The sequence below is a fragment of the Dasypus novemcinctus genome, chromosome 28 (genome assembly GCF_030445035.2).
Source record: "Dasypus novemcinctus isolate mDasNov1 chromosome 28, mDasNov1.1.hap2, whole genome shotgun sequence".
In the NCBI taxonomy this organism is placed as follows: domain Eukaryota; kingdom Metazoa; phylum Chordata; class Mammalia; order Cingulata; family Dasypodidae; genus Dasypus; species Dasypus novemcinctus.
Window position 1 is genome coordinate 8,219,778 of NC_080700.1, and position 11,933 is coordinate 8,231,710.

An 11,933-nucleotide genomic window follows, 5' to 3' on the forward strand; every position below is an offset into this window, starting at 1 on the left:
GGAACCAAGGTTCTACATTTTCAAATATCTGGAGGGGAATATCATTGATAATAAACTTACAGAAAATTTAAATTTAAATACACATTATGATGTGATAAAAATGTCTTACCAATGAATATGAAGGTCTAGAAATGTAACCCTCAGCTTTTGAAAGAGGGAAACCTGAATATAAAATTCTCAGTGATGTCTTTTCCTATGGGATATCTATGAAGATGACAGGTAGGTTCAAATCACTTTAAAAAGCTGTTATATTAAAATGCTCATTCACAATGAAAAATTTTAGCAAAAATAATAATGGAAAAGCCTATACTATGAGAAAAAGAAACACAAAAGCTAGAGTTCTCATATGTCAAACATCATAGAACAAAGGCATGACAAAGTCTTCTTGTTATAGGGTAACTGTCAATTCTTGCAACAGTTATGATGCAATTTGTGAAGCAAAAAATGAAAATAAAATGTAAAAGAATTCTAAAAGGAGTAAAATACCTGACAGTAGCAGATATAATTGTTAATATGGTTTAAAATTCTGCACAGGTAATGTGAGACTATTATTGAAAAGGGTTTTGAGAAGTCTATTGGTTCCATAAATTAGCAAGATATATCAATCATGAAGTAATTAAGAAAGAAAGAAAAAGAAACTAGAAAAGAAACTGTAGATTGCTGGATATATACCCAGAAGAACTGAAAACAAGAACACAAACTAATATATGCACACCAATGTTCATAGCTGCATCATTCATTGTCAAAAATTGGAATCAACCCAAATGCCCATCAACAGATGAATGGATAAATAAAATGTGGTATATACATACAATGGAATACTACTCAGCTGTAAGAAGGCATACAGTACAAGCACATGGGATAACATGGATGAGTCTTGAGGACCTTATGTTGAGTGAAGCAAGTCAGGCATTGAAGGACAAATACTACATGAACTCTCTGATATGAAATAAGCAAACCAAGCTGTCTCAGAGAGCTAGAGACTGGATGATAGACTTACAGGAAATTGGGGGAGAAGAGGAAGGCTGTGAGCTGATGCCTACATGGGTGAAATCTATGATAAGCTGGAGATAAGTATTGTACAGGGAAGAGATAAAATGGGGACATTGGAATACCTTTGGGTGGGGCTCTCTGGGCTTGAGGGGGCTAGAGTTGGAAAGGATGGGACAGATGGCCCAAGGAATTGGGGGGAGGACTGAGGGGAACAGTTGAACATGGGAAATTGTCAGGTATGTGGTTGAAACTATAATGTTGAGAAAACTCTTTAGAAAGTATAATGAGGAAGGATTACCTTTTTAAGATGCATAAGGGGGGACATCTGGCACAGGGACAGGCTTCTAGGGAATGTGCTGGTTCATTTTGTCATAGTAGGTTATAACATTGGATGGAGAACCATGCAATGAATGTGAAGGTGTACCCACATCCTGGGGAGGTTTGATGTTCTTAAACAGAGGGAATTGTCTCTCAAGATAATTGGTGGCTCCCAGTGGGTTAGACCATTCTAGTATGTCAAACCCTCAACATTGTTGCAACTATCTGTGAATCTGGTCCTTCAAGTAATGAAGACCGATTGTCACTGTGGGCGTTGAGGGGAGGGAGATAAAGGAATAATATAGATGGAAGCAGGGTACTGGGGTCAATGGAAGTGCTCCATAAGATCATGCAATGATGGACATAGGACATGTTAAATTACACCAAAAATGTATAAAAGCCTATAGGCTAAAATGTAAACCATAATGTAAAACATAAGGTAACTAAAAATTTAGAAAATTGTGCAGTCTAAAATATAAACTGTAATGTAAACCAAAATGGAACCATGTTTCGTAGCTGTGTTTCAATATCTGTACATCAGCTGCAGCAAATAAAACATGGACATGCAAAAAGATCATTGCTGGGTAAGGGGGGAAATGGTTTGATGTTCGTTATATGGGAGTCCCCTATATTGTATATGTGAATTACTGTGATCTAAAACTTCTTGAAGACAAAATTAAAAATTTTTAAAAAAGAATGTAGACCCTGAGGAAGGAATGGAAGAAATTGCCTTGCCACTGTACATACAGGGCAACACCTATTACAGTGATGAAGGCAAAACATCAAAAACAAAGCTCTATAATATTTTTCATTTTTAATACCCTAATTTATTTTTACTTTATTTTGGTTTTTCTAAATTATTACGTATTCTGTTTCTAATCTTTAAACCCATCATTATATTTCATTTTCCTATTAATTGAATTTGGCAATATATTAGGTCTCATTTTTTAAGAAGTTTTAGAACACAGAGAGGTTCAACTATGGCAGGGGAGGGGCACTGGTGTGGCATGTTATTAAGGAGACACCTGATTGGGACGGAGTTCTCCAGGACATGTATATAAAGTACATAAAAATGTTCAGTATATGTTGGGTATTTTCATAGTAGTTACAGTTACAAATGACAACTGAGGGAGGGCTGAGTTCCTAGCCAGGGGAGCTCTATCATATTCCCCAGTGGAACAGCAACAATCCCCCAAGGGCAATGGTAAAGACCAATGAAGAAGGATGGTCCAGCGATGAGCCCTTGATACTGATAACTGTGTTTACGAGCTGGTATGTTTGAAATATGAATTACGCCTAAAGCTGCAGGGTGCCTAAGAATTACCTCCTGAGAGCCTCCATGTTGCTCAAATATGGCCACTCTCTAAGCCAAACTCAGCATGTAAATGCATTACCTTCCCCCCAGCATGGAACATGATCCCTGGGGATGAGCCTCTCTGGCACCAAGGGATTACTACCAATCACTAACTGGTGATGCAACTAGAAAGAGACCTTGAATATAAGAGTCAACTCAAGCCAGCAGAATATCTCAGCCTACATGTAGGATAATGTGTTAAAAACTGCATTTTGACCTTGAATAAAAGGGGGAAATGGCAAAGACACATGAGTTGATATGGCTAAGAGTCTTCAAAAAGAGTCGGGAGGTCATCAGAGGGGTCGCACTTATGCACACCTCAGCAGGACCCCAGAGAAAGCCAAAGTAGATACAACCCTAGGTACTGGTGCTCCTGAAGGCTACAGAGGCCCTCAGGTTCTATGGTCATGGCAGATGGCTCTGGAGCTCAGTGTCATGTCAGTGGGCACTACTTTGTAATTTGTGTTCCTGAGTGTGATGGAGTCAGACTCAGATGTGACCTTTCTACACGTGCCTTTTCTGTCACTTTTACTGAAACTGTGGTTGGTGCTAGGGTTCGTGTATACTCACGAGACTTGAATCTCTGGACTGTCCATGTGCCAGCTGGTCCCTGAGCCTCAGCAGAGTTTCAACTCCTACTCTCTGGTTCGTTGGACTTACCCAGGTCAGCTAACAGGGAGGTGAAGATGGCCAACCACCACACCAGGGAACTGAGAGTGCCTACAAACACAAGCTGGAAAATTGCATCCATCATCCATGTGGAATCTAAGCCCCCTCTCAATATAGAGGTGGAGTGGACATCACCATCCCAGGGTCCAAAGGATGGAATAATAAAATATGGATTATAGTGGACTTACTAATATTCTACTATAGAACTATTGTGACTAGTAATGGAAGAAATTATAGCATTGATGTGGAGAAAGTGGCCACAGTAGTTGCTGAGGGCAGGGAGAGGGAAGAAGAGATGTGATGTGGGGACATTTTTGGGACTTGGAGTTGTCCTGAATGATATTGCAGGGACAGATGCTGGACATTGTATTTCCTGCCATAACCCATTGAATATACTGGGGGAGAGTGTAAAGTACAATGTAAACTATTATCCATGTGGTGCAGCAGTGCTCCAAAATAAAGTCACCAAATGCGATGAATGTGCCACAATGATGAAAGAGGTTGTCATTGTGGGAGCAGTGGGGTGAGAGAGTGGGGAGTATATGGGAATCTCTTATATGTTTTAATGTAACATTTTTTGTTATCTGTATATCTTCCAAAAAATAAAATAAAAAAATGATGGTGTGGGATGGGGAGTAGGGTATATGGGAACCTCTTATGTTTTCTAATATAACATTTTGCATGATCTATTAACTTTAAATAAAGATGATTCAAAAATAAGATTAAAATTAAAAATTGAAATAAATTATAGAAAGAAAAAAGAAAAAAGAGATTATAGGTTATATATATATATATATATACACACACACACACACACACACACCAATATATGCAGATATGCAGCATAGATATACCATACTTTGTGGAGAAAATTACAAATTCCATTGAGAGAAAACAAATATAATAATTTTGTAGATATCATCAGTTGTTTAAAATGAGGTAATTTTACTGAAGTAGAAGGAAGATTTGTAGGAAGAGGAAAATTACCGAAAACACACAATAAAAATATATTTCTGCATTTGACTACATTATGATGAAAATTTCTTTCTCTAGAACCAACATAAAGGCACTGTATTGGAAATCATAATCCACTTGTAATTTAACTTTTAAGGCTTAGAAAGGAATTCCAAAGAGGAAGCACAAAAATCTTGTTTTAGACAAAGCAGTATCTTCTTCACCTTTGTTATTGAATGAAAATAAAATGTGTAATCACATGATACTGCCACAAAATCGGTAGAATGGGAAAAAACATATCTGGATGGACCAATTTCTTGTGAGGTTGTGGAGTCAAGAACATGGATACCTTGCTTCTTTATGTTCCTAATTTCATACAACTTCTTTGGAAACTCATTTGTTATAGTTTTAATCAGCTAAGACTAGTTTAGAATGCAGTATTGAGTAATAACTTTTAGTTGGTGCTGGGGCCACAATGATTGCTTTCCACACATGACACACATCTGTTTGGGGTGGCTATGGCTTTGCTTCATATGATCCACATTTGAAGAGCAGGCTATTGGAGAACTTATGTATGGAATGTTATTGGATCTTGTGACAGATTTAAAAGATAGTAAATAGAAATGCCTATGTCAAGCAGCAGGAGAGCACGAGAAGGGCAGAAAGTGTTGCAGTCTCCTGGGCCCCAAAGAGTGATGTGACTGGGGCTTTGCCAACCTCCTATGCCTACATTTTCAATTTCAGAGTCTGTTGACTGCAATTTTGCTGCTTATATGTACCTGTGCTTATACACGGTCCTTGGCACCAACCTCCTGGACAGAAATCAAACTGGACTCTTGGGTTTATTTTTGGAAGTGTGCCAGAAGAGGTGAAGAAAGAGGATGGCCTTCAGTTTCCTGTTCTTAAAATAGTTTGGAATAATGCCAGCATTTGATTGCTGCCAGATTTCAAAATGAAAAAGAACTTATATGAAGAGAATAATGGAAAGCGTTGCTAACACTTTTATCTCTTAACATTGAATGAGATAAATTTACAGCTGTTGCTCTTTATTTTTGTTATTGGACCAATGTTCTGTTAAGATGTAACCAAACTCAAAGAGTTTAATCTGTCTGTAACAGTTGGCTGCAGTACTGTCACTACAATATTACATTCTGCAAATGTCTTCTGTTTTGTTAGATACCAATTTTTGGTGAGTCATCTCTAAGGAACATAGAAAACTATTGGCGAATTACTCAAGGTCCTTTCAGTGTGATTTGGAAATTATAAATATAAAATGAGACTTTTTTTGGACTAGCCTTTTTATTGGAAGAAAAAGGGGCTCAATTTGTGTTGGTAAGGAGTGTATATATTTAAAATGCTTCTTTTCCTCTGGCAATTCCAACATTGTTTAACCTGAGAACTTCTACTCTTAGTAAACTCTGTAGTTTATTACAGAGTCTTTAAAATATTTCAAATAACCCTCTGCAGTTCTGAAGGATAAAGAAATGAGATGTGACTTCAGAGTATTATTGGGGAGAAGTTCATATTTAACATGAGAGTTTAGAATAGCCAACTTGTATAGTGGCCTCTGAAACTTCTGATCAAGTAGAGATAAATGTCTAAAGCATAAACTTGACATGACCAGCTTGCTGTGTATCTCTGGAAAAGATTACAGTACTCTTCCTATGTGAAGAGCAAAATAGAACAATTATGGAATAAGGGAAAAAGTATATATATTAGCTCTTTATTTTTAAAAGGTTTTTTATTTTTATTTTTTTATTTTTATTGCTCCCCCCCCCCCCATTGTTCTCTGTGTCCATTTGCTGCATCTTCTTTGGCTGCTTCTGTTGTCAGTGGCATGGGAATCTGTGTTTCTTTTTGTTGCGTCATCTTGTGTCAGCTCTCCGTGTGGGCAGCACCATTCCTGGGCAGGCTGCAATTTCTTTCGCTCTGGGCATCTCTCCTTACGGGGCACACTCCTTGTGCATGGGACTTCCCTACGCAGGGGACACCCCTGCGTGGCAGGGCACTCCTTGCACACACGAGCCAGCTCCACACGGGTCAAGGAGGCCCGGGGCTTGAACTGTGGGCCTCCCATGTGGTAGACAGATGCCTTAACCACTGGGCCAAAGTCCGTTTCCCTCCTCAAAGGATTTAGAAAAACTCAACAATTTGTGTAGCAAATCAGGGAAATGTATGTCAAATAATGTAGACATGAATTTCACAAAAAAGAATTCCAGACTGACAATAAAGTATGTTAAAACTTTGAAATATAACCTGTATGTGTGAATAGGAAAGTTGAGAGAAAAGAACTTTCAAATATTAATGGTATATGCATTATGTTATGATCAACAGTGATGAAAGCAATGAGAGGGTATTCATAAGTTCATCTTTATATATTTTGGAAGACAGCATGTGAAAACTGGTGCCTAATGAACAGAGGAGAAACCTTAGATAAAAAGTGGGACTGATGCTCATGGCTACCTAAAAATACAGCAGTGAGGATCTTTTGGTGGAGGGAAAAAACAGGTAATGCTGAGTCTTGGTATCCTGACTTAGATTTTGCTTAGTCTCATAATGTTAACACCAGCAGTACTCAGACTTCAGCTGGCTGCCATGTACAGATTTATATTGTCAGAGGGTGCCTCTCTGATAAAACAGAAACTGTGAGGAGAAAACAGTTATGGATTAAAGCCTGTGAGGAAAGATTACTGCAACACGGCCCTGAGAGGACCAAAGCAAATTGCGGCAGCACTACATTTCATTAAGCAAAATCTTTTCTTTATTTTGGTTACCTTTGCTCACTCAAGGAAATATCTGACATATCCATAGCTGGATAGAAACTTAAGGAACAGACAGCTCAGGATCTCAATCCCAGAGGTAGCACAGAAAATATTAAAATACACAACGTGCAATGAACAATTACAAGATAAACAAAAGCAACAAGGGACTCCTAAACAGCTCTTAGTTGATTTATTTACCATTTTAAATTGTCTTCTTAAGACTATAAAGCATAGGAAGGTATCAGGTTTTGAATAAGAAAGAAAGTAAACATTTTTATATTACCCTAAATGAAATGAGACAATTAATGGATAGTGGATCATTTTTAAACCTCTGGTTAATTTAGCCAAAGAGATGAAGGATGACTTTGCATCTCTAATTTGCTACCAGAAAATAAATCACTGACTTAATAATTCTAAATGGTTTAGGGAAATTGTATTTACATATATATGTGTGTGTGTGTGTGTGTGTAATTTTTAGGCATTAAAAATCATTAAGTATACCTCAAAGAAATTTGAATATCATTTCTCATAATGTATTAAAATACAAATATATAGAAAATATGTGAAAAATAAATTAACATTATAATATTGAGATAAAATTGTATTTGATGTTTTAAAGATTATAAGAAAAAAACTCAGAAAAATTATCAAGTTAGAGAAAAAGTTTCTTGACTGATATAGCCTAATTCTTCAAGGAAATATTAATTAAAAACATATGCTTGGAAATATCAGTTTAGAGCTTCAGATATCCATAAAATAAAATACCAAATTGTAGAAAAAATTAAAATGAAGTTGAAAAAGAAAACTATTAGAAATTGGTCAGGAACCTGAGGAATAAAGATCAGTGGATCTACATAATAAAATATGATGGATAATATATATATGTATTTAAATAATATATATGTATTTATATATATGTAAATTTAAATACAACTCAAGAGTTGGTACAAAATAAAATCAAAATCCCCCAAGGAATACCCAGAAGTTTATCCATCACCTTTGTAAGACTATAACTTGGCTATAAAATTGGACAGAGATATCTTTCCCAGAAAACAGCTGTTCAGATGGCCCAGATAGCAATACAATTAATTTTTATAAGAAATATGACGGTGTCATCATATTGGAATATAATATATTGAAAAATATAAGAAAATAATTCAGATATTAGAGGAACGTGAACAATTCAGACTTTTACCAGGGTTACTGCTTTTTAAACATTTTATTTAAAAATACTTTCAAATACAAGACAATTAACAAAATAATATGAACTATATAGAAAGAATACAGACAAAACTGGTAAGTGCAGTTTTCAATTTCAAGAAATTTCACATTGATTTAAAGTTTATGGTGTACAGTTCAATTTTTTCCCTTGTCCCCAAACTGTCATTCTTGGCCCCCTCTCCTCTCTTATTAGATTACATCCAGAATTATATATTGTGTTTGTCATTGTCTCTTTAGTTGCTCATTCTGTTTTTTCATTTGTGGGAACCTCTATAAAACATAAGCTTTCAGGTATCAGTCCCTCCAAGCATGCCATCAGAGACATCCAGGGTGTCAGCTATTTACTCTGCTTTGGTCCCCTCATCACCTTCCATTGCCCAGACTTCCCCATATCCGAAACAGGAACCCCACACACATTACCCATTAACTTCCTGTATTCCTATATCCCTCCACATGCATATTTTGCTACTTAAATTATAATTCCTTTCTATGTGAATGTGGGTATTCTCCAATGTCTAAATTGTCATTACCATGGGGCTTAAATTAAAATCTGAAATATCCAACACTCCCATTTCCTTTGATACCCAATTACCTTCAATCTTATACACAAGCTATGTTCCTATATCCCACCTGTCCTCCCACCTGTATGTAGTTCTTGTACAAAATCACATGTTTATACATTATGAGTATAAACCAACTGCATTTTCATTATTTTTGTGCATTAAACATTTTAAATCATGTAGGAGGTAAAATGGTAGAGCTACAAACCAAAATCACAATAGTACTGGAATTCATATTTACCCATGTTGTTACCCTTACAGGAGATCCTTATTGCTCCATGTGGCTTTGAACTATTTTCCAGCATCCTTTCCTTTCAGTCTGAAGAAATCACTTTATCATTGTTGATAGGGTAGGTGTAATGGTGATGAAATACCCACAGCTATTGTTTATCTTGGAATGTCTTAATTTCACACTCAATTTTGAATGACTTCTTTTCTGGAAGTAATAAACTTAGTGGAAAGTAATTTTCCTTTAGGGCTTTTAACATTTTCTGCCACTGTCTTCTTGCCTCCATGGTTTCTGTAGATAAATTGGTACTTAATTTTATTGAGGGTACCCTGCACGTGACACATTCCTTCTCTATGTGGTTGCTAGAATTCTCTATCTTTGGCATTTAAAAGTTCATTTATAAATTGTTTTTAAGTGTCCTTAAGAGCTTATCCGTTCAATGAGTTTATGGAACAGTTTGAGGACCAAGAATAGGGGCTAGTCTGTACTTTTCTGGACATGCATCGTATCTTGGACATGGGCATGTATACTTAAGAATTTCACTATTTGCAGGTTTATAAAGTGTCCCCCTTGCCATGACATACAGTTCCCTCACAGTCCCAGGCACTGCAGTGAATGTACAGCCAGAAATACTGAGCCTGCTGTGCCCATTTTTTTCAATCATAGGATGAAGCCTGACGTTAAATGAGCACTCATTCCCTAAGGCTGAAAGTTTCTAGATATAGATTTCAAGTAAAAGGCAGCCTTCCTAGATTCAATTTGGAGATATAAAAAAGTTAAATATTTCACCATGAGAATACCTGCTCATCATCTGAGAATCAGAAAAACAAAAGTATTTCCATATTGACAGTATAAGCTTGTTTAAATTCTTGGTGAAAAAAATGTTCTATATATTCTAAGAAATATCTGATATTCTGCAAGTAAAATGCAATTCACCTATTGCTATGTCTCACTCCACTCTGTAACTACTTGTTCCTTATCATGCATAAATAATGAAAGCATTGAGTGAGGTATGCACCTATTCATCCAGGTCACAGGGAGAGAAAAAGACCCAAAAGAATATTCTGGGTTGAGGGCTAGGCTTTCATATTCCATTTTTTCAGTGAGAGGAAAAACTTTAACTCAGATCTCTGTGCTAGATCTTTATTTTATCTTTAATTTTTGATCAGTGGTATCTCAATTAAATCACCTTTTAATTGGTGCAGATATTGTAGAAAAGAGAATGCAAAGAGGGCTATTTGAATTGAATTCTCTAATTCAAAACATTGAATATTCTGTCCCAGGCTGGCAGTATCTTATAAGTGTAAATTTTTCTCAAATGTATAGGCAGTTTTGATGGTATTCACCAATGATCTTCTCAATATGGTGTCATTCTTTGTCATAGCTTGAAATTATTCTAAACATTATTCAAATCAATTTAGCATTGTTGAAAAATTTTTTTCCAGAAGAATGTGTGAATTCCACAAATATGTGGAGTAAAAACCTGGAAACAGATGTATAGCTCACTATCACATGGGAAGCAACATATATATACACAATTAAAAACTCTGGATATTTAGCATGGCAGATTAAAATTTAGAACACATATCAAATAAAATCAAGCTTCACCAAAATAGTTTACAGAATTTTTTATTCAAGGAAAACCCTGCTCGGGAACTCAAAATATCTGTGAAGCATTCTTCCTGGAGCAGTGTTTATCTCTCTGTTCCTCAGACTATAGATGATGGGGTTTATGAGTGGGGGCACCATGGAGTAGAGCATGGCTGTCAGAACATCTTTAAGAGAAACTGTATTTGCAGTTGGACTGTGGGCAGCAGTCACCCCAGAAATTATGAACAAAATGAGAATTGCCCTCCGTGGGGTACAGGTGGATAAGACTTTGTTAAGGGCTTCCACAGAATGCATCCTACATACCATTGAAAATATATTAATATATGACTTAACTGTGAAGGTTTAACATGCTAATGTAGTACAAACACTTGGAACTAAGGTTATAGACTCAGAAAACTGAACATCTGGAGGTGAGATCCTCAAAATTTGTGGTATATCACAGAAATGTTGATGGATCACGTTGGACCCTGGGATGGAAGCCTGAACATGACACCTGTGGGAGAGCAGAATGGATGAACCCACTTGCCCACGAGCCACCAGCTGCCTGTGTGCACAGACGTGGGGTGATGGTGAGTCCATAGGGCAGAGGGTGGCAAATGGCAACATAGCAATCAAGGGACATCACCACAAGGAAGGCCAGCCCCATGGATACAGAAAAGAGAACCAGAAAGATCTGGGCAGTGCATTCTGGGAGAAAATCAACTTAGTGCCCACCAGAGAATTCACAATCATTTTTTGCACCATAACTGAAATGCAGCAAAGGTCTATGAGGGATAAATTGCCTGTAAAGAAGTACATTGGTGAATGCAGATGTGGGTCAGTTACAAGGACAGTAACAAGATTCCCAGTCAGGGCTCCCAGATAAATCACTGAGAAGAGGAGACCTTGAAGCACTCGGTGCTCTTGGGAGCTTGAGACATCCATGATGAGGAATTCTGTGAAAATAGTGAGATTGTCCATGTTTATTGATATGCTTCCATCTGCCTGATGGATCTTATAAATGATAAGAATATACTAAAAACAGTGCAGATGAGCCATATTACTCACAAATAAATGTTCCCAGGGCTATTATTGTGGTTTCTCATGAAGAATTCACCTTTGAAAAAATGGACAAAAAGTATTTTGAAACAATTGAACTCACATATTACCTTTTTCGCTTTCTTTCCTAATTCTGTTTTAATATGCTAATTTCAACAATCATAGGATCAGACCAATTAAGTACACTAAATGATCTAACACTAAGCCTAAAACCTTTCAGTTGT